At 47.3% G+C, this 23,739-nt stretch overlaps 1 non-coding gene across 1 annotated transcript; it reads left to right on the forward strand.

Annotated features, from left to right (window-relative positions):
* The first annotated feature begins 23,371 nt into the window (after positions 1–23,371).
* On the forward strand, positions 23,372–23,525 carry LOC136675315 (5.8S ribosomal RNA). Its single transcript, XR_010796162.1, has one exon. It is a non-coding gene; the product is annotated as a 5.8S ribosomal RNA (ribosomal RNA).
* Positions 23,526–23,739: the final 214 nt, after the last annotated feature.

A 23,739-nucleotide genomic window follows, 5' to 3' on the forward strand; every position in this document is an offset into this window, starting at 1 on the left:
AGCACTCCTTCCCACGGTCCGGACCTATACTCTGGAGATACGTCTATCAACAGAGACCTTGCTATGAGCAGGCTACTCTTTTCCTTTTGTTACTCTAGTGAATACATCTACCACTAGGGGCCTACCTATGACCAGACTAGTCTTTTACTCCAGTGATAATACTTTTTATCACTAGAGGCCTCGCTATGAGCAGGCTAGTCTTCACTTGTTACACCATCATGTAACTAAACTTCATCCAGGACGGAGTGTTTAAAAGGAGGTGGAGGGGAATAGTTTAAACTATAATTAATCTCAAATAATTAGACTGTCACTCACCACCAATGTTTGTAGATGAGGCTTGGATTGTTAGCGGAGGGATGATCAGTCACACGTACCCCCACGTTACTAATTTTTTTCTTCCCTGCCTTTGGGTCCAGTCTCTGCCGGAAAGCGTCCTTGATTTGCGTTCACTGCTCCTCTCTCCACCACAATCCGTTGCTCATCCTGCCGACTATGCCAAATTGTGGTGGAAAAATATGACAGAAATAAGAAAGCTGAGTCTTTTAATAAAAATAAAAGAGCAATTTATTAATGAGTGAGAGAGCCATCTGTTCACTATTTTACATTTCAATCAGCTTTCAATGTATCCTGTTCCCATAACTCCAAGTCTCCCACCATTTGTTTTCCACTCTCTCCTGTATTTCTAACACCTTTCCAGATGTGCCCTGTGCATCCCCCTCTACCCCTTTGGTCTCAGTTATCTCCCCTTTGTGGTCTGCAGACAAAGGTAGTTGATTGAACGGAAGGTGTTTATATGCTGTTATTTGAAACACACACACACACACACACACACACATAAGTCTGCTGTCTCACACAGAGAATTAGGAATAAAACAATTTCAGTTTACACAAGCATGCGTGGTCTTTGCTGATTAAAAATATCTATATTGATTATGAATCATTTCTATAAACAAATTTCCATCACAAGTACCATCCTGTTCTTGCAGAGCAAGCAGTCGTCTCTGAGGAAGGGTAGTGCTGGGATTTTCCTCTTGAAGCTGGGGAATGTTGGTGCCTATTCCCAACATCTGACTCACCCCACCTGTATGCTGTGCAGTGAACAAAGCAGCAACCTTCTTTGATGTCACAGAACGCCCTGTGGCATGCAGTGTAGTTTCATTGACCATCCTTCTAATGCAGGGGTGTCAAACCAGATCCACGGAGGGCCGTGTGGGTGCAGGTTTTCTTTCCAACCACGCAGAAGCCACACCTCATTCCACCTGTTTTTAATCACTGGATCTAATCAATAGGTCTTGACTTTCAGTAGTGTGGGGCTTTTGCGTGGTTGAAAAGAAAACCCCTGTTCTAACTTAATCATCACTCTGGTTCTGAACCTCATGACAGTTATTGGAATTCAGCGGACCAGTCAGATGGAGACAGTTTGGTATGTGCTGCCCTCTTGGGGGTTCTGCACCCTCTCTTTCCAAATTGTCAAATGTTAGGCTCAGCAGTGAGCTTAAATAGGAGTTTGGCATTTGCAGAGCACCTCTCAATGAAAATGCTGATAATACATGACCATACCTAAAAAAGACTTGATCTTCTTTGCACATGGTGACTTTTTGTCATCCTCCATGAGGTCTGTCGCTTGGATGTAACTGATGACTTTGACCTTCTCTGGATCAATTTGAAAACTTTCCTCACATATGATGTGGCCAAGAAACTTCACAGACCTCTGAAGGAAGGAGCATTTTATAGGTGAGAGGTTAAGATTGTGTTCTGCAAGTAGGGCGACCTCTTCAGTAGGAGCGAATAACAGAAAATCATCCAAGTAGCAAAGTAGGCTTGAAAAGTTCTGGCCACCAAATATAGACATTATCATATGCATGAACGTGGCAGGACTGTTACATAACCCCTGAGGAAGACGAATATATTTATGAAGCCCAAAAAGTGATGAAAAGGCAGTGTATTTCCTGTCTTCCTCAGGGAAAGGGATGTTATAAAAATCTGACTTGAGGTCCATGGTGTAGAAGAATGCGTTGCCACCAAGTGCTGCCAGAGTATCAGCGTGGTGAGGTAATGGATATGCATCCTTCACGGTTCTAGCATTGAGCCACCTAAAGTCACTGCAAATCCTAAGATCACCATTTTTCTTCCACACCAACACAAGCGGTGATGCATATTCACTGCATTACTTCTGTATAATGCCCTTTTCTTCCATTTCATTCAAAGCAGTCCTCAGTTGCTAATAATGATTTGGACAAATACGCCGGTAGGGTAACCGGAAAGGCTTACTGTTGACTAAGTTAATGCGATGCACAAAGCCTTTAGCTTCACCACAGTCCATTTTGTGTCGAGACTTATTGACTCATACTGCTCAATAAGTCTCAACAACTTGTCCTTCCATTCCAGTGACACCTCACAAGATTTTAATTCTAGATCCATTAATCCTAGAGTCTCTAAGACCTGTGTCATGTCTTCATCTGACCTGGACTGTGATTGTGCAATTTGTGCATTGCATGGCACAACAGACCTCATTAGGAGTGGACAGATCCTCCACCGCAACGCAGAGAGAAACATCCACAATCTTTGCATTCTTTTTCAAAACAACAGCATGACTGGAGGGATTGATTATTTGGAATGGCACCCACCCATTACCCCACAAACGAGCGATGACTCTTCCAACAAGAATGTGCTTTGGCCTGGCTCTTGATTGTGTAGGCTCCACAAGTATTATGTTGCCTGCTGACATTGATGACGAATCAGGTATCTTGCCCCATACACAAATCTTGGCTCAAGAATCACACATCTCTTAACCTTTACTCAGTGACATGAATTGATGGAGCTCATCATGCTGAGCCCTGCAAGGTAAGGACATCAAATTCCAATAACTGTCGGTGCTATTCAGTGACGCTTACAGGTGCGTGATTGCATTACTCCCCAAGATCATCTGCTCTGTTTGGCCTAGCACAACTAGTGCTGGAATGATCATCTTACACCCATAGATCATGACATTAAGGTCATACAAGCCCTTAGGAGTAATATGATTACCACCACATCCAACAATAACAATGTTTTCAACCTCTTTCCTCATAACGCCAGGACAGTGCAGCAAAATGCTTTCTTCTGCAGCTTCACTTAGGGTGCAAGCCATTGATCCACTGTATATGATTGCTCTGAGAGTAAGACCATCATGGATATCTACCGAGGCATAGAACAAGCTGTCAGCTGTTGTGATTCTCTGAGAACCAAGAAAAAATAATGTTTTGGACAAAGACATACGAGAAGTGTAAAATTCATAAAAGGACTCACTATCGTGAATGTCATCAACTCCTATTTTCTCGTTGGGAGGCTCACCATGCTCGTCTTCGCTGCCCTCCTCAAAGTGCAGACTGGCTAGTTTCCCTGGTGCTCAGGGGAAAGACTTGTCCTCTCAGTGCAGTTGTGGCGTGTGACCAGCTGAATGGCACTGACAACACAATTTCTTCTCACGGCAATGAGAAAGAGCAGAATGAGTGACGTTATTGCAGATAGAGCAAGGTGTGTTGTCAAGGCCTTCAATTCTGGGCAGCTTATTAGAAGTTCCCCTCTGAAAGCCAGACTGTACTGCTCCAGCATCACGCAGCAATATTTTCTCCAGCATCTACACAACATGAGCTAAACTACTATTGTCAGAGCTAGACGGTAGCTGTGCCACTTGACTGCTGGAAGTAGCAACGGGGCTAGGACACACCTCTGCTTTGTTCACAGTGATTCCGCTTTTTTTTCTCAGTGTACACAGGAGCAGAGGATGTGAAGCTTGTTTCAGTATGATACTCACTCAACACTTCCTTTACCCACTCATACTCTACTTTACTCATTCTCTGACCACTTATCAATTGGCTTGGATCTAAATGTAAGAGCCAGGTCTTTGCTTGGGCAGTTTCTAATGAACATACATGACACTTCCAATGCAGGATTGTCTAGTGACCTACCCTGTTCATTTAGACATTCTGCAGCAGTATCAGCAGCTTTGTTAAGTCTTAACCAACAATCATAGGGATCTTCCTTGTCCTTAGGCAATGTTGTGTAAAAGTCAGCAGAAGACTACTTAGTACAGCTGAAGTGTTTCCTCAGAAGGCTATAAATTATGTCAGTGTGGTTCTGAATGTCACGATTACTATTTCAACTCTCAAATCTCACAACATCTTTTGCTTTTCCTTGCAAATGCACAATGATCTTTTCAGTCTGCTCCTCAAATCTGAGATTCATCCTTTTTATAAAAGTTCTCATAAGGCCCTCCCATTCATGTATAGAGACGGTGTCTGAGCCATCCCCTTTAAAGGTTGTAGGTTCTTTAAGTTTCCTTGGTGTGGAACCTGTGACAGATCGACAATTTGATTGTTCATGGACTGAGACTTATGACTAATGTCAGCTTGTGTATTTGCTACATGAGAAGCTATTGGGCTGGATGACAAATGTGAGATAAGATACTAACTGCTAACTGTTGGCTAATCTGTTGTACTATGCTGCTCATTTGATCAACCAAACTAGATGGATCACGTGTGCAATTTGGTGTAGATGCAGTGACAGAATGTGAAGTTTGAGAGACACCAATTTGCTAAAATGCAGGCAGTATACCTTCACTGTCTGCCACAGGCACTTCTTCAAGGTCAGGTGGATCAATATTACTAACTGAGCTATCCACAGAAAATGGTATGGGTGTAAATGTACCCCTTCCCCTAACAACCGATGACCTAGGACTGTCCAAATCAGAGTGTTTACTTTGACTGGAATCCGTCTTTCTGCCTTAGGGTAAAATATAATAATAACAGAAGCTAAGTGGAACACACACAAAAACAACCAACAATAAAAAAGTAACTGACAGATTGCAGAGAGGCTCAAAGTTGGCTTGGTAAATGGAGCAATGGTAGGACGACCTTCGGTTCCCGACAGGTATCCAGTTTTGGAGTTCAGATGCCCTCTGGTGTAAAAAAAGGGGCAATTCTATCCCAATCCCCATCCCATTCCCATACACACACACACAAATATATATATATATATATATTTATATATATATATATATATATATACACACACACACACACACACACGAACAAATATCCAATGTTATTGGTTTCTGAAGGACTATGTTCTGGTCTTTGGCAACACTGTTGTCTTTCTCAAAGATTGACTCCAACCTGTAGAACCAGCTGGACCCAGTTTTGGAGTTCATATGCCCTCTGGTGGTCCAAATGCCCTCTAGAGCAGGGGTGGGCAATCTTATCTGCAAAGGGCCGGTGTGGCTGCTGGTTTTTGTTCCAACCAACCAGGAGGTCACATGATCATTTGTTTTACTCAAGCCAACTAATCAAAGGAGTGAAATCAGGTGTGCTTGAGCCTGAATGGACTTAAATCCAGCAGCCACACCGGCCCTTTGCGGATAAGATTGCCCACCCCTGCTCTAGAGCCTCTTATTGGCAGTTTATCTGCAGCTGGTTCACAGAGGCTCCGATGTGCACTTTCTCTGATTTTACTTTATATTTGATGGAGAAACCTGGACAAACGTGTAACGATTTATATCTGCACCAGCCACAACATTATGACATCCTTGTTTCTACACTGTGTCCATTTTATCAGCTCCACTGACCACACAAGAGCACTTAGTAGTTCAACAATCACAGGTTGTAGTCCATCTATTGCTCTACATACTTAGTTACGTTATCTTATTCTCCAATGGTCAGGCCCACCACAGAGCAGGTATGATTTGAGTGGCGGTAGAAACAAATGAGGTCTTGGGGTCGTAGGTGTACTTCTACAGTAGGTGTATTTCAGTTAAATATGGATTAGACATGTATTAGAGGTTTTAAAGTGTTTTCTTCGTGTGTGTGTGTGTGTGTGTATGTGTATGTGTGTGTGTGTATGCAGTATATAATCTTAATTCAAAGTTTAAACATTCTCCTGGTCCTTAGTAATATTTTTCAACAAAAATTGAGTAGTTTGAAAATGGCAACCGAGAAGAATTCATCACTGAATTCAGGAGTGTTTGAATTTTGAATTACACATTAAACAAAGGTGTACAAAGAAGTTTGAAAGCATTTAATACTTTCCTTAGCTCTTAAATGATTTTATGTCTTGTTTTTCAAAAAAAACTGAAATATGTTATGAAAAGTTAAAGAAATTGAGTGAGATCTATTTCCTGCTTCACTCAGATGTTCACAACTAAGCCATTTTCTATTCTTTGTCTCACAGCTAAATGGTAAACACTGATCCTGGGTCTGTGTGTGCTCAGTCTGGAGAGTATGGCTGTTGTGATTTCTTCAAACCACCGGATGTCACTGTTTTAAGCCTTTAAATCTTCTGGCCAATCAGGATGAAGCTTCAAAACAGCCTCCACCTGTCTGGGACTTGAATGATTACTAATTGGAGTCAGCTGTGTTGTCTTGGTTCGGTTCAGTCCAGCAGCTTTCCCAGCAGTCTTGTTGCTTTCTGAAAATAGGACTTTATTTTGTTGTTATTTTGGCTGTTGTCTTTAGATGAGGCTGAATTTGGGTTCTCTTGGGTAAATGCGTTTTTAGAGATTTCTGTTATACTTTGCTTGATTGATTTACAATTTTGATACAATGAATGCTGTAAACAAGGGTTGTTTGTAGATTGTACAGTTCATTAGATCTTTATGAATTGTTTTTAGTTTAGTTGAAGATTTGTAATTTTCTGTTATGATGAAATGTGCTGTTTTTGTTAGGTTTTATTCTGTGGAATCTGTTGGGTTCTGTTTGGAGACTTCCAGGTCTTTGTTGTTTGAATGGGCTTTTAGTTTACCCCAGGTTCATTCAGTAAGGGGCAATAACTGTATCCGTCTGAAGTTAAAAAAGAGACTTTCCATTCAATCCACTCACATCTGAGAGGGCTTGGTTCCAGTCTGTACGGCCAGTGTGATCCTCTTGAAGAGATTTTGAGCAAGGTCTGTGAGGTAGGTCAGAATCTTTTTTGCTCTCTTGTGTGTTTGTCACCTCTCATATGAAGAGCCATGGTCCTGCTCTATGGAGGCCACCTGTTTGTTTGGAGCAGGATTAGGAGCTAGATGGTTGCTTTTAAAGTCTTGGTTCAGGTCTGTGGAGCTAATGGGAGCTTTCTAGAATGTTGAATTCCATTCCAGTAGACTGTTTCTCTGTTGTAAGAGAGGGCCAGTTTGGTCCCATCCCCCCCCCCCCCCCTCCCCACACAAAATCCAAGGTTATTGGATTCTAAAGGGCTATGTTCTGGTCTATGGAAACACTGGGATCTGTCTCAAGGATGGATTCCAACCTGTAGAACCAGCTGGACCCAGTTTTGGAGTTCAAATGCCCTCTGGTGTTAAAGAGCCAATTCCACCTCGATCCCTGTCCCATTCTCTCTCTCTTTCTCTCTCTCTCACTCACACACACATACATACACACACACACACACACACATGAATCCAATGTCGAGCTGTGTGCGAGTTCTGAGTTTTCTGTGCGAGTTTTTCAGTTTTTTTTCAGTTTGCTCTCTTTCTGAGTCTCTTGTGGGAGCTGTGCGCTCTGAGTGTTTTGTGGGAGCTGCCTGAGCTGCACGCTCTCTGAGTGTTTTGCGGGAGCTGCGCCCTCTCTCTGAGCGTTTTGCGGGAGCTGCGCCCTCTCTCTGAGTGTTTTGCGGGAGCTGCGCCCTCTCTCTGAGTGTTTTGCGGGAGCTGCGCCCTCTCTCTGAGTGTTTTGCGCGCGCTGCGCCCTCTCTGAGTGTTTTGCGCGCGCTGCGCCCTCTCTGAGTGTTTTGCGCGCGCTGCGCCCTCTGTCTGAGTGTTTTGCGCGCGCTGCGCCCTCTGTCTGAGTGTTTTGCGCGCGCTGCGCCCTCTGTCTGAGTGTTTTGCGCGCGCTGCGCCCTCTGTCTGAGTGTTTTGCGCGCGCTGCGCCCTCTGTCTGAGTGTTTTGCGCGCGCTGCGCCCTCTGTCTGAGTATTTTGCGCGCGCTGCGCCCTCTGTCTGAGTGTTTTGCGGGAGCTGCGCTCTCTGAGATTTTTTTTGCGAGCTTTGCGATCTCTGAGATTTTTTTTGCGAGCTTTGCGCTCTCTGTGTGTTTTGTGCGTGCTGCGCTCTCTGTGTGTTTTGTGCGTGCTGCGCGATCTGTGTGTTTTGTGCGTGCTGCACGATCTGTGTGTTTTTTGCGTGCTGCGCGATCTCGCTGAGGTTTTTTTTTTTTTGTGAGCTATGCGATCTGAGTGTTTTGTGCTTGCTGCCCGCTCTCTCTGAGTGTTTTGTGCGTACTGCGCGATCTCTCTGAGGCTTTCTTTGCGAGCTTTAAGATCACTGTGTGTTTTGTGCGTGCTGCGCGATCTCATTGAGGTATTTTTTTTGCGCTTTGCGATCTCTCTGAGTGTTTTGTGCGCGCTGCGGGCTCTGCGTGTTTTGTGCGCCCTGCGCGCTCTCTCTGAGGTTTTTTTTTGCGGTTTGCGACCTCTCTGTGTGTTTTGTGCGTGCTGCACGATCTCTCTGAGGAAATTGTGCGTGCTGCGCGATCTCTCTGAGGTTTTTTTTTGCGAGCTTTGCAACCTCTCTGTGTGTTTTGTGCAAACTGCGATCTCTCTGAGTGTTTTGTGCGTGCTGCGCGATCTCTCTGAGGTTGTTTTGCGAGCTTTGCACTCTCTCTGGGTGTTTTGTGCAAACTGCGCGATCACTCTGATTTTTTTTTGCGAGCTTCGCGATCTCTCTGAGAGTTTTGTGCGTGCTGCGTGATCTCTCTGAGTTTTTTTTGCGAGCTTTGCGCTCTCTGGGTGTTTTGTGCATGCTGCGCTCTGAGGTTTTTTTTTTGCGAGCTTTGCGCTCTCTCTGAGTGTTTTGTGCGGACTGCGGGATCTCTCTGAGGTTTTTTTTGCGAGCTTTGCGCTCTCTTTGTGTGTTTTGTGCGTGCTGCGTGCTCTCGCTGAGGGTTGTGTGTGCGCTGCTCGTTCTCTCAGAGAGAGCGCAAAGCTCGCAAAAAAAATCTCAGAGAGATCGCTCTCTCTGAGTGTTTTGTGCGGACTGCGGGATCTCTCTGAGGTTGTTTTGCGAGCTTTGCGCTCTCTCTGTGTTTTGTGCGTGCTGTGCGATCTCTCTGAGGTTTTTTTTGCGAGCTTTACGATCTCTGAGTGTTTTGTGCGTACTGCGCGCTCTCGCTGAGGGTTGTGTGCGCGCTGCTCTTTCTCTCTGAGGTTTTTTTTTTGTGAGCTTTGCGCTCTCTCTGAGTGTTTTGTGCGGACTGCGCGATCTCTCTGAGGTTTTTTTTGCGAGCTTTGCGCTCTCTCTGTGTGTTTTGTGCATGCTGCGCGATCTCTCAGAAGTTTTCTTTGTGAGCTTTGCGATCTCTCTGTGCATGCTGCGCAATCTCTCTGAGGTTTTTTTGCGAGCTTTGCGATCTCTCTGTGTTTTGTGCGTGCTACGCGATCTCTCTGAGGTTTTTTTGCGAGCTTTACGATCTCTGAGTGTTTTGTGCAAACTGCGCGCTCTCGCTGAGTGTTTTGTGTGTGCTGCGCGCTCTCGCTGAGGGTTTTGTGTGTGCTGCATGCTCTCTCTGTGTTTTGTGCACGCTGCGCGCTCTCTCTGAGGTTTTTTTTTGCGAGCTTTGCGATCTCTGTTTCTTTTGTGAGTGCTGTGCGCTCGGTGAGGGTTTTGTGAGTGCTGCGCTCTCTCTGAGTGTTTTGTGCGTGCTGCGCGATCTCTCTGAGGTTGTTTTGCGAGCTTTGCGCTCTCTCCGAGTGTTTTGTGAGTGCTGCGCGATCTCTCTGAGGTTTTTTTGCGAGCTTTGCGCTCTTTCTGAGTGTTTTGTGCGTGCTGCGCGATCTCTCTGAGGTTTTTTTGCGAGCTTTGCGCTCTCTCTGAGTGTTTTGTGAGCACTTTGCAATCTCTCTGAGGTTTTTATTGCGAGCTTTGCGCTCTCTCTGAGTGTTTTGTGCGTGCTGCGTGCTCTCTCTGAGGTTTTTTTGCGAGCTTTGCGCTCTCTGAGTGTTTTGTGCGTGCTGCGTGCTCTCTCTGAGGTTTTTTGCGAGCTTTGCGCTCTCTCTGAGTGTTTTGTGAGTGCTGCGCGATCTCTCAGAGAGATCGCAAAGCTCGCAAAAAAACCTCTGTGTGTGCTGCGCGATCTCTCTGAGGTTTTTTTGCGAGCTTTGCGATCTCTGAGTGTTTTGTTCGGGCTGCGCGATCTCTCTGAGGTTTTTTTGTGAGCTTTGCGATCTCTCTGAGTGTTTTGTGCGTGCTGCGCGATCTCTCTGTGTGTTTTGTGCGTGCTGCGCGATCTCTCTGAAGTTGTTTTGTGAGCTTTGCGATCTCTCTGAGTGTTTTGTGAGCGCTTTGCGATCTCTCTGAGGTTTTTTTTGCGAGCTTTGCGATCTCTCTGAGTGTTTTGTTCGGGCTGCGCGATCTCTCTGAGGTTTTTTTGCGAGCTTTGCGATCTCTCTGAGTGTTTTGTTCGGGCTGCGCGATCTCTGAGGTTTTTTTGCGAGCTTTGCGATCTCTCTTAGTGTTTTGTTCGGGCTGCGCGATCTCTCTGAGGTTTTTTTTGTGAGCTTTGCGATCTCTCTGAGTGTTTTGTGCGTGCTGCGCGATCTCTGTGTGTTGTGTGTGCTGCGCGATCCCTCTGTGTGTTTTGTGCGTGCTGCGCGATCTCTCTGAAGTTGTTTTGTGAGCTTTGCGATCTCTCTGAGTGTTTTGTGAGCGCTTTGCGATCTCTCTGAGGTTTTTTTTGCGAGCTTTGCGATCTCTCTGAGTGTTTTGTTCGGGCTGCGCGATCTCTCTGAGGTTTTTTTTTGCGAGCTTTGCGATCTCTCTGAGTGTTTTGTTCGGGCTGCGCGATCTCTCTGAGGTTTTTTTTGTGAGCTTTGCGATCTCTCTGAGTGTTTTGTGCGTGCTGCGCGATCTCTGTGTGTTGTGTGTGCTGCGCGATCTCTCTGAAGTTGTTTTGTGAGCTTTGCGATCTCTCTGAGTGTTTTGTGAGCGCTTTGCGATCTCTCTGAGGTTTTTTTTGCGAGCTTTGCGATCTCTCTGAGTGTTTTGTTCGGGCTGCGCGATCTCTCTGAGGTTCTTTTTGTGAGCTTTGCCATCTCTCTGAGTGTTTTGTGCATGCTGCGCGATCTCTCTGTGTGTTGTGTGTGCTGCGCGATCCCTCTGTGTGTTTTGTGCGTGCTGCGCGATCTTTCTGAAGTTGTTTCGTGAGCTTTGCGATCTCTGAGGGTTGTGTGCGCGCTGCTCGTTCTCTCTGAGGTTTTTTTTGCGAGCTTTGCGATTTCTCTGTGCGTGCTGCGCGATCTCTCTGAGGTTTTTTTGCGAGCTTTGCGCTCTCTCTGAGTGTTTTGTGCGGACTGCGCGATCTCTCTGAGGTTTTTTTTGCAAGCTTTGCGCTCTCTCTGTGTGTTTTGTGCATGCTGCGCGATCTCTCTGAGGTTTTTTTTGAGAGCTTTACGATCTCTGAGTGTTTTGTGCGTGCTGCGCGCTCTCACTGAGGGTTGTGTGCGCGCTGCTCGTTCTCTCTGAGGTTTTTTTTTGCTAGCTTTGCGCTCTCTCTGAGTGTTTTGTGCGGACTGCGCGATCTCTCTGAGGTTTTTTTTTGCGAGCTTTGCGCTCTCTCTGTGTGTTTTGTGCATGCTGCGGAATCTCTCTGAGGTTTTTTTTGCGAGCTTTACGATCTCTGTGTGTTTTGTGCATGCTGCGCGATCTCTCAAAGGTTTTTTTTGCGAGCTTTGTGATCTCTCTGTGTGTGCTGCGCGATCTCTCTGAGGTTTTTTTGCGAGCTTTACGATCTCTGAGTGTTTTGTGCAAACTGCATGCTCTCGCTGAGTGTTTTGTGACCGCTGCGCGCTCTCTCTGAGGTTTTTTTTGGCGAGCTTTGCGCTCTCTCTGGGTGTTTTGTGACTGCTGCGCTCTCTCTGAGGTTTTTTTTGCGAGCTTTGCGATCTCTCTGTTTCTTTTGTGAGTGCTGTGCGCTCGCTGAGGGTTTTGTGAGTGCTGCTCTCTCTGAGGTTGTTTTGCGAGCTTTGCGCTCTCTCTGAGTGTTTTGTGCGTGCTGCGCGATCTCTCTGAGGTTTTTTTGCGAGCTTTGCGCTCTCTCTGTGTTTTGTGCGTGCTGCGCGCTCTCTCTGAGGTTTTTTTGGCGAGCTTTGCGCGATCTCTCTGTTTCTTTTGTGAGTGCTGTGCGCTCGCTGAGGGTTTTGTGAGTGCTTCGCTCTCTCTGGGGTTGTTTTGTGAGCTTTGCGCTCTCTCTGAGTGTTTTGTGAGTGCTGCGCGATCTCTCTGAGGTTTTTTTTGCGAGCTTTGCGCTCTCTCTGAGTGTTTTGTGCGTGCTGCGCAATCTCTCTGAGGTTTTTTTTTGCGAGCTTTGGGGTCTCTCTGTGTGTTTTGTGCGTGCTGCGCTCTCTCTGTGTATTTTGTGCAAACTGCGCTCTCTCGAAAGTTTTTTTGTGAGCTTTGCCATCTCTCTGAGTGTTTTGTGTGTACTGTGCGATCTCTCTGAGGTTTTTTGCGAGCTTTGCGATCTCTCTGTGTTTTGTGTGTGCTGCGCGCTCTCTGAGTGTTTTGTGCGTGCTGCGCTCTCTCTGAGGTTGTTTTGCGAGCTTTGTGATCTGTGTTTTGTGCGTGCTGCGGCAATCTCTCTGAAATTTTTCTGCAGCTTTGCGCTCTCTCTGTGTGTTTTGTGCATGCTGCGCGATCTCTCAGAGGTTTTTTTCGAGCTTTGCGCTCTCTCTGTGTGTTTTGTGCGTGCTGCGCGATCTCTGAGTGTTTTGTGCGTGCTGCGCTCTCTCTCTGAAATTTTTCTGCGAGCTTTGCGATCTCTCTGAGTGTTTTGTGCAAACTGCGCGCTCTCTCTGAGGTTGTTTTGCGAGCTTTGCGCTCTCTCTGTGTGTTTTGTGCATGCTGCGCGATCTCTCAGAGGTTTTTTTTGCGAGCTTTGCGATCTCTCTGTGTGTTTTGTGCGTGCTGCGTGCTCTCGCTGAGGGTTGTGTGCGCGCTGCTCGTTCTCTCTGAGGTTTTTTTTTTTGCGAGCTTTGCGCTCTCTCTGTGTGTTTTGTGCGTGCTGCGTGCTCTCGCTGAGGGTTGTGTGCGCGCTGCTCGTTCTCTCTGAGGTTTTTTTTTTTGCGAGCTTTGCGCTCTCTCTGTGTGTTTTGTGCGTGCTGCGTGCTCTCGCTGAGGGTTGTGTGCGCGCTGCTCGTTCTCTCTGAGGTTTTTTTTTTACGAGCTTTGCGCTCTCTCTGAGTGTTTTGTGCATGCTGCACGATCTCTCTGAGGTTTTTTTTGCGAGCTTTACGATCTCTGTGTGTTTTGTGCATGCTGCGCGATCTCTCTGAGGTTTTTTTTTGCGAGCTTTGTGATCTCTCTGTGTGTGCTGCGCGATCTCTCTGAGGTTTTTTTTGCGAGCTTTACGATCTCGGAGTGTTTTTTGCAAACTGCGCGCTCTCGCTGAGTGTTTTGTGACCGCTGCGCGCTCTCTCTGAGGTTTTTTTTGGTGAGCTTTGCGCTCTCTCTGGGTGTTTTGTGACTGCTGCGCTCTCTCTGAGGTTTTTTTTGCGAGCTTTGCGATCTTTCTGTTTCTTTTGTGAGTGCTGTGCGCTCGCTGAGGGTTTTGTGAGTGCTGCTCTCTCTGAGGTTGTTTTGCGAGCTTTGCGCTCTCTCTGAGTGTTTTGTGCGTGCTGCGCGATCTCTCTCAGGTTTTTTTTTGCGAGCTTTGTGCTCTCTCTGTGTTTTGTGCGTGCTGCGCGCTCTCTCTGAGGTTTTTTTTGTGAGCTTTGCGCTCTCTCTGGGTGTTTTGTGACTGCTGCGCTCTCTCTGAGGTTTTTTTTGCGAGCTTTGCGATCTCTCTGTTTCTTTTGTGAGTGCTGTGCGCTCGCTGAGGGTTTTGTGAGTGCTTCGCTCTCTCTGAGGTTGTTTTGTGAGCTTTGCGCTCTCTCTGAGTGTTTTGTGAGTGCTGCGCGATCTCTCTGAGGTTTTTTTTGCGAGCTTTGCGCTCTCTCTGAGTGTTTTGTGCACGCTGCGCGCTCTCTCTGAGGTTTTTTTGTGAGCTTTGCGACCTCTCTGTGTGTTTTGTGCGTGCTGCGCGATCTCTCTGAGGTTGTTTTGTGAGCTTTGCGCTCTCTCTGAGTGTTTTGTGAGTGCTGCGCGATCTCTCTGAGGTTTTTTTTGCGAGCTTTGCGCTCTCTCTGAGTGTTTTGTGCACGCTGCGCGCTCTCTCTGAGGTTTTTTTGTGAGCTTTGCGACCTCTCTGTGTGTTTTGTGCGTGCTGCTCGATCTCTGAGGTTTTTTTTGCGAGCTTTGCGATCTCTCTGTGTTTTGTGCAAACTGCAATCTCTCTGAGTGTTTTGTGCGTGCTGCGTGATCTCTCTGAGGTTGTTTTGCGAGCTTTGCGCTCTCTCTGGGTGTTTTGTGCATGCTGCGCTCTCTGAGGTTTTTTTTTTGCGAGCTTTGCATTCTCTGAGTGTTTTGTGCATGCTGCGTGATCTGAGTGTTTTATGCGTGCTGCGTGATCTCTCTGAGTGTTTTGTGCGTGCTGTGCACTCTCTCTGAGGTTTTTTTTGCAAGCTTTGGGGTCTCTCTGTGTGTTTTGTGCGTGCTGCGCTCTCTCTGTGTATTTTGTGCAAACTGCGCTCTCTCAAAAGTTTTTTTGTGAGCTTTGCCATCTCTCTGAGTGTTTTGTGTGTACTGCGCGATTTCTCTGAGGTTTTTTTGCGAGCTTTGCGATCTCTCTGTGTTTTGTGCGTGCTGCGCGCTCTCTGAGTGTTTTGTGCGTGCTGCGCTCTCTCTGAGGTTGTTTTGCGAGCTTTGCGATCTGTGTTTTGTGCGTGCTGCGGCGATCTCTCTGAAATTTTTCTGCAGCTTTGCGATCTCTCTGAGTGTTTTGTGCGTGCTGTGCACTCTCTGTGTATTTTCTGCAAACTGCGCTCTCTCAAAAGTTTTTTTGTGAGCTTTGCCATCTCTCTGAGTGTTTTGTGCAAACTGCGCGCTCTCTCTGAGTGTTTTGTGTGGACTGCGGGATCTCTCTGAGGTTTTTTTTGCGAGCTTTGCCCTCTCTCTGTGTGTTTTGTGCATGCTGCACGCTCTCGCTGAGGGTTGTGTGCGCGGTTCGTTCTCTCTGAGGTTTTTTTTTTTTGCGAGCTTTGCGCTCTCTCTGAGTGTTTTGTGCGGACTGTGCGATCTCTCTGAGGTTTTTTTTGCGAGCTTTGCGCTCTCTCTGTGTGTTTTGTGCATGCTGCGCGATCTCTCAGAAGTTTTTTTTGTGAGCTTTGCGATCTCTCTGTGTGTTTTGTGCGTGCTGCGCGATCTCTCTGAGGTTTTTTTTGCGAGCTTTACGATCTCTGAGTGTTTTGTGCAAACTGCGCGCTCTCGCTGAGTGTTTTGTGACCGCTGCGTGCTTTCTGAGTGTTTTGTGCGTGCTGCGCGCTCTTACTGAGGGTTTTGTGCGTGCTGCATGCTCTCTCTGTGTTTTGTGCGCGCTGCGCGCTCTCTCTGAGGTTTTTTTTGCGAGCTTTGTGCTCTCTCTGGTTGTTTTGTGACTGCTGCGCTCTCTCTGAGGTTTTTTTTGCGAGTTTTGCGATCTCTCTGTTTCTTTTGTGAGTGCTGTGCGCTCGCTGAGGGTTTTGTGAGTGCTGCGCTCTCTCTGAGTGTTTTGTGCGTGCTGCGCGATCTCTCTGAGGTTGTTTTGCGAGCTTTGCGCTCTCTCTGAGTGTTTTGTGAGTGCTGTGCAATCTCTCTGAGGTTTTTTTTGCGAGCTTTGCGCTCTCTCTGTGTTTTGTGCGTGCTGCGCGATCTCTCTGAGGTTTTTTTTGCGAGCTTTGCGCGATCTCTCTGAGTGTTTTGTGCGTGCTGCGCGCTCTCTCTGAGGTTTTTTTTGTGAGCTTTGCGCTCTCTCTGGGTGTTTTGTGACTGCTGCGCTCTCTCTGAGGTTTTTTTTGCGAGCTTTGCGATCTCTCTGTTTCTTTTGTGAGTGCTGTGCGCTCGCTGAGGGTTTTGTGAGTGCTTCGCTCTCTCTGAGGTTGTTTTGTGAGCTTTGCGCTCTCTCTGAGTGTTTTGTGAGTGCTGCGCGATCTCTCTGAGGTTTTTTTTGCGAGCTTTGCGCTCTCTCTGAGTGTTTTGTGCACGCTGCGCGCTCTCTCTGAGGTTTTTTTGTGAGCTTTGCGACCTCTCTGTGTGTTTTGTGCGTGCTGCGCGATCTCTCTGAGGTTGTTTTGTGAGCTTTGCGCTCTCTCTGAGTGTTTTGTGAGTGCTGCGCGATCTCTCTGAGGTTTTTTTTGCGAGCTTTGCGCTCTCTCTGAGTGTTTTGTGCACGCTGCGCGCTCTCTCTGAGGTTTTTTTGTGAGCTTTGCGACCTCTCTGTGTGTTTTGTGCGTGCTGCTCGATCTCTGAGGTTTTTTTTGCGAGCTTTGCGATCTCTCTGTGTTTTGTGCAAACTGCAATCTCTCTGAGTGTTTTGTGCGTGCTGCGTGATCTCTCTGAGGTTGTTTTGCGAGCTTTGCGCTCTCTCTGGGTGTTTTGTGCATGCTGCGCTCTCTGAGGTTTTTTTTTTTGCGAGCTTTGCATTCTCTGAGTGTTTTGTGCATGCTGCGTGATCTGAGTGTTTTATGCGTGCTGCGTGATCTCTCTGAGTGTTTTGTGCGTGCTGTGCACTCTCTCTGAGGTTTTTTTTGCAAGCTTTGGGGTCTCTCTGTGTGTTTTGTGCGTGCTGCGCTCTCTCTGTGTATTTTGTGCAAACTGCGCTCTCTCAAAAGTTTTTTTGTGAGCTTTGCCATCTCTCTGAGTGTTTTGTGTGTACTGCGCGATTTCTCTGAGGTTTTTTTGCGAGCTTTGCGATCTCTCTGTGTTTTGTGCGTGCTGCGCGCTCTCTGAGTGTTTTGTGCGTGCTGCGCTCTCTCTGAGGTTGTTTTGCGAGCTTTGCGATCTGTGTTTTGTGCGTGCTGCGGCGATCTCTCTGAAATTTTTCTGCAGCTTTGCGATCTCTCTGAGTGTTTTGTGCGTGCTGTGCACTCTCTGTGTATTTTCTGCAAACTGCGCTCTCTCAAAAGTTTTTTTGTGAGCTTTGCCATCTCTCTGAGTGTTTTGTGCAAACTGCGCGCTCTCTCTGAGTGTTTTGTGTGGACTGCGGGATCTCTCTGAGGTTTTTTTTGCGAGCTTTGCCCTCTCTCTGTGTGTTTTGTGCATGCTGCACGCTCTCGCTGAGGGTTGTGTGCGCGGTTCGTTCTCTCTGAGGTTTTTTTTTTTTGCGAGCTTTGCGCTCTCTCTGAGTGTTTTGTGCGGACTGTGCGATCTCTCTGAGGTTTTTTTTGCGAGCTTTGCGCTCTCTCTGTGTGTTTTGTGCATGCTGCGCGATCTCTCAGAAGTTTTTTTTGTGAGCTTTGCGATCTCTCTGTGTGTTTTGTGCGTGCTGCGCGATCTCTCTGAGGTTTTTTTTGCGAGCTTTACGATCTCTGAGTGTTTTGTGCAAACTGCGCGCTCTCGCTGAGTGTTTTGTGACCGCTGCGTGCTTTCTGAGTGTTTTGTGCGTGCTGCGCGCTCTTACTGAGGGTTTTGTGCGTGCTGCATGCTCTCTCTGTGTTTTGTGCGCGCTGCGCGCTCTCTCTGAGGTTTTTTTTGCGAGCTTTGTGCTCTCTCTGGTTGTTTTGTGACTGCTGCGCTCTCTCTGAGGTTTTTTTTGCGAGTTTTGCGATCTCTCTGTTTCTTTTGTGAGTGCTGTGCGCTCGCTGAGGGTTTTGTGAGTGCTGCGCTCTCTCTGAGTGTTTTGTGCGTGCTGCGCGATCTCTCTGAGGTTGTTTTGCGAGCTTTGCGCTCTCTCTGAGTGTTTTGTGAGTGCTGTGCAATCTCTCTGAGGTTTTTTTTGCGAGCTTTGCGCTCTCTCTGTGTTTTGTGCGTGCTGCGCGATCTCTCTGAGGTTTTTTTTGCGAGCTTTGCGCGATCTCTCTGAGTGTTTTGTGAGTGCTGCGCGATCTCTCTGAGGTTTTTTTGCGAGCTTTGCGCTCTCTCTGAGTGTTTTGTGCGTGCTGCGCGATCTCTCTGAGGTTTTGTTGCGAGCTTTTCGCTCTCTCTCTGTGTGCTGCGCGTTCTCTCTGAGGTTTTTTTTTGCAAGCTTCGCGATCTCTCTGTGTTTTGTGAGTGCTGCGTGATCTCTCTGAGGTTTTTTTGCGAGCTTTGCGATCTCTCTGAGGTTTTTTTGCGAGCTTTGCGCTCTCTGAGGGTTTTGTGCGTGCTGCGCGATCTCTCTGTGTGTTGTGTGTGCTGCGCTCTCTCTGTGTGTTGTGTGTGCTGCGCTCTCTCTGTGTGTTGTGTGTGCTGCGCTCTCTCTGTGTGTTTTGTGCGTGCTGCGCTCTCTGAGTGTTTTGAGCGTGCTGCGCGATCTCTCTGAAGTTGTTTTGTGAGCTTTGCGATCTCTCTGAGTGTTTTGTGCGTGCTGCGCAATCTCTGAGGTTTTTTTTGCGAGCTTTGCGATCTCAGTGTTTTGTTCGGGCTGCGCGATCTCTCTGAGGTTTTTTTTGCGAGCTTACAGGTGAGCGACCTGTAGCACTCACCCCAATAATTTCCAAGTGCTTTAAAAGACTAGTTCTTCCTCACTTGAAATCCTGCCTGCCTGCTACGCTGGACCTACACCACTTTGCTTATCGTAGCAACAGATCCACTGAGGACACTATCTCAACAGCACTACACACTGCACTAACCCACCTCGCTTGGAAGCATAAGGAAGCATAAAGTAATCTAAATCTCCCTGGTAGGCGGCTGCGTTGACCTTGGACCTCAGAAAATAAAGTGGACCCACACCAGCAGATGACATGGGACCCCAAACCGCCACTGACTGTGGAAACTTTACAGGGTACCTCAAGCAACGTGGATTCTGTGCCTCTCTTCTCTTCTTCCAAATTCTGGGACCTTGATTTCCATAGGAAATGGTCCTTGGTCTCCAGGACCAAGATGGCGTCGCGATCACACTGTGAGGCTCAGCGTCTTACCAGTTTTAGTGATGTTATACTTCTGTACGTAGCTATCTCCAGTTTTCTTGCGCAAATAACTCTTGTGAACTACAGTTACGACAGACAGACACTTTTGGAAATTAACATTCACTGCACAAACACCAGATTCACGCATCGGTTCGACTTTACCCAGCTTCAAAACAACACCCCTCCCCCATCTTGGACTTTCCGATCATCTTTCTTTGTTCCTGCTTCCCAAATACACTCCAGTCATGCAGAGCATTAAGCCTTCAACCAGAACTGTAAAGATCTGGATGGATGGGGCTGACTCCTTCCTTCAGCAACAGTTGCAGCACAACAGTTTCAGCACAACAACAGTTTCAGACTGGAGTGAGTATGCTGCCCGAGCCACCACAGGCTCTCACATCCACTTGGACACCTACACTAACTCTGTCCTGAAACACATCAACAACTGTGTGGACAGAGTGACATCACAAAAGACAATAATAATGTTATGGCAAATTAAAAAATAAAAAAATGAAGATAATGAGGCACCAATAAGGGAATGTTTGGTTTGATGGAACGAGACATGATGTAATAATGGTGTACGTGACTAGGGTCCTATACATGGCTTGGATTTGTTCAAGAAACTCAAGAGATAAGAGAGAATCTTTGACTGTCTGTCTTACTACTCTGTTCTCCTAAAAGAATTCTTTGAGCATTGATCTTCCTTCCTGCTGATATTTAATTCCAATATATTCAACACCAATAAACCTTTTGAGAGAAAATCCTAGCTACTTCAGTCCTCATATCTCAGCTTTGGGATGAGATAGGCTGAAAATAATCACACCCCTGTGTAAGTCAGGACCTGCTCAATCAACATCGTGAGTTTGGAAGAAATCTGAGACGGTCAAAAATGTAGTCTAAAAAACACAAAAGGGTACCCCTTAGTGTTTTTTTTGGGTGAAATATGTGACCTCCTCATATCTTCTTCAAACCCACACCGTGTGTCAGGGAGGTCCTGACGAAGTCAGTGGTGTTTTATTTTTTGCTCTACCACATCCCAAAGCTGAGGTATAGGGACATGTTTTGCTGCATAAAATGTATAACTGTAAATTTCATGATGGGATTCCTACTTCCAGTGAAGCTAGGTAAACACATGAGTAGAAGGGTGCGATCAGAAAAGCCTAGTCAGTCCAATATATCCAACATTGCATCTGTATTTTGCTTTATTGGACGTATAACAAACTAATACATTTAAATCCAATATATTCAACACCAATAAAGCTATTGAGAGAAAATCCCACTTACGTAAGTCCTCATATCTCAGCTTTGGGATGAGAAAATCTGAAAATAATCACACCCCTGTGTGAGTCAGGAACTGCTCAATCAACATCGTGAGTTTGGAAGAAATCTGAGACGGTCAAAAATTTACTCTAAAAAAACACAAAGGGGTTAGTTTTTTTGGGTGAAAAAAGTGACCTCCTCAGATCTTCTTCAAACCCGCAAAACCTGTAAATTTCATGATGGGATTCCTACTTCCAGTGAAGCTAAGTAAACCCACGAGTAGAAGGGTGAGATAAGAAAATCCTAGTCAGTCCAATATACTCTACACTGCATCTGTATTTTTCTTTATTGGACGTATAACAAGCTCATAAATTTAATTCCAATATATTCAACACCAGTAAACCTATTGAGAGAAAATTCCAGTTACATTAGTCCTCATATCTTAGATTTTGGATGAGATAGGCTTAAAATAATCACACCTTTGTGTAAGTCAGGACCTGCTTAATCAACATCGTGAGTTTGGAAGAAATCTGAGACGGTCAAAACTTTAGTCTAAAAAAACACAAAGGGGTACCCCTTAGTGTTTTTTTGGATGAAATATGTGACCTCCTCATATCTTCTTCAAACCCACACCATGTGTCAGGGAGGTCCTGAAGAAGACAGTGGTGTAGTAGTTGTTGCCCTACCACTTCCCAAAGCTGAGATATAGGGACATCATTTGCTGCATAAAATGTATAACTGTAAATTTCATGATGGGATTCCTACTTCCAGTGAAGCTAGGTAAGCCCATGAGTAGAAGGGTGCGATCAGAAAAGCCTAGTCAGTCCAATATACTCTACACTGCATCTGTATTTTGCTTTATTGGACGTATAACAAGTTCATAAATTTAAATCAGTTATGGTTCCTTTGATCGCTCCACACGTTACTTGGTATAACTGTGGTAATTCCAGAGCTAATACATGCAAACGAAGCGTTGGAAGGGTTCTGGGGGTCGGTGTGAAAGATTCTCCCGGCCCCTGTCCCCCCGGATACGTGCATTTATCAGAACCGAAAAACCCTCCCGGCTCCGGTTGGGTCGCTTTGGTGACTCTAGATAACCTTTCGCCGATCGTTAAGGGGGCATTCGTATCACACCGACACAGGTGAAATTCATTGACCGGTATGGGACGGACGAAAGCGAAGGCATTTGCCAAGAATGTTTTCATTAATCAAGAACAAAAGTCGGGGGAGTGAAGACGATCAGGTACCGTCGTAGTTCCGACCGTAAACTATGCCGACCCGCGATCCGGCGTCGTTAGGTTAGCAACCATGACCCGCCGGGCAGCGTGAGGGAAACCACGAGTCTTTGGGCTCTCGGGGGAGTATGGTTGCAAAGCTGAAACTTAAAGGAATTGACGGAAGGGAACCACAAGGAGTGGAACTTGCGGCTTAATTTGACTCAACACGGGGAAACTCACCCGGCCCGGACACGGTAAGGATTGACAGATTGATGGCTCTTTCTTGATTCTGTGGGTGGTGGTGCATGGCCGTTGGTAGTTCGTGGAGCGATTTGTCTGGTTAAATCCAATAACGGACGAGACCCTGTGCCTTAAAAAGTTACACGGCCCTCCCTGGGTCCCTGTGTGGGGCAGGCAGCCCAAGAGATCAGCGGTCGGTGGCCAAACTTCTTAGAGCGATCCGGGGCAAGGCATAGCCATATGAGATTCGGGGCAATAACAGGTCTGTGATGCCCTTAGACACCCGGGGCCGCACGTGAGTTACACTGGCTGGTTCAGCGTGTGCATCCATCCTATGCCGAAAGGCCTGGGCAATCCTATGAACGCCTTCCCCGCTGGGGATAGGGGATTGTAACTTTTCCCCTTGAACGAGGAATTCCAAGTAGTCGCGGGTCACCAGCCCGCGTCGATTAAGTCCTTGCCCTTTGTACAGACCGCCCGTTGCTACTACCGTTTGGATGGCCTGGTGAGGTCCTCGGACCGTCCCCGAGGTGCCCCTTTACCGGGGGGTTGTCTCGTTGAGGTGGGAAGTTGATTGAACCTGGGCATCTAGAGGGAGTAAAAGTCGTAACAAGGTTTTCGTAGGGGAACCTGCGAAAGGATCATTAACGGTGACCTGGCCATGGTGGGTGCCCGCCCTCCATGCCAGTAGCCACTCGGTCTTTAAGCAAGGCCAAATCCCCCGGTGGGTACCTTAAAGGTTTGGACCCCAGACACCTCGTACCTTTCGTCGTCGGCTAACGTGAGTCTCCCTCCGGGGGGGACTGAGCGGGGTGACCTCGGAACTCGGGGTTATGGGAGGACCACCTTATAGGTTGCCGGCCACCACCCCGCTCTTGGGGGTCTCAAGTGGTAACGGAGCCGCCTGCCGGTTGTTAAACCAAACCATTGATCGTTAAAGGCTTTAATTCTGCATGCACGACTCAAAGGGGCTAATGCAACCCCCAGGGTGTCGGCCGGTGTTCGCCGGCCTTGTTGGGATCTTCCGTAACCCCCAGGGGACGGGAGCGCACCACGGGCAAAACTCTTTCCCCTATCGGATTAGAGCGGAGCTTAAGAGCACATGCAGGGATCGGGAGGTGTATATCGGCACCTCCCTGGGCTTTGCGAAAGACGGACCGTATAAATAGTCTGAGACCCGTGCGCGAGTTGAAGGGGCTGATGAGCCCCGGATGCGGAGCACAGGTGGGATCTCCACCCAGCCTCATCCCCTCCGGGGGGAGAGCGTGGCTGGAGCGCACACCGGGTACAAACTTTAGACCGGGACCCGTACGCAAGCTAAGGCACACTTACCCCGATGGCCGTGCGCGAGTTGACGGGGCCCAGAGAAACCCCCCGAGGCATGGACTGGCGCAACGCCGGTCTTAGTGGGATCTTTCAGATTTCCCCCTTGCTGGGGACTTGGAAGCGAACCACCGGGCCTCGCTGGAAACAGCGAGGTTAAGAGCGCATGCTAGCCATCTACATCTACACCGGGTGTCTTGGTCTCCTAACACGTAAAAGGGAAGGTTGGGCACCACCGAGGCGATCCATCTGGATGCCAAGCCGGGTTTAATGACCCCCAGCCCGGGGTCACCCGACCATAAAATTCCCTTTGTTTATGAATCCCTTCCATCTCATCCAAGGGACGTGAACCTAACCTAAACCCTTAAATTCTGTTGTTCAAAAGGCTTTAACCCAAAGTCCCATCCGTAAGGGCGGGCAAAATGATACAACTCTTAGCGGTGGATCACTTGGCTCGTGCATTAATGAAGAACGCGGTAAACTGCGTTAAATAAGGTGAAATGCGGAACACAGATCATCGATATTTTGAACGCACATTGCGGCCGCGGGGGTCCATCCCGCGGCCACGCCTGTCTGAGGGTCGCTTTACCCATCGATCGGTCTTCCCAGACCGCGGCTGGAAGTTTGCAGGGCCTCCACCTTGGACGGCCCTTCGTCTTCCTAAACGCAGACTCGGTTCTTAAACCACCGTGTGGTGAGAGCTCCGGACGTAGGGAGAGCCATTATGTCCGGGTCCCATCCATCATCATCTCTCCCCACTGGGCTTCCCGCCGTCGGAGGGTGGGCACCGTAATACG

Source organism: Hoplias malabaricus, chromosome 18, assembly GCF_029633855.1.
Source record: "Hoplias malabaricus isolate fHopMal1 chromosome 18, fHopMal1.hap1, whole genome shotgun sequence".
Lineage (NCBI taxonomy): Eukaryota > Metazoa > Chordata > Actinopteri > Characiformes > Erythrinidae > Hoplias > Hoplias malabaricus.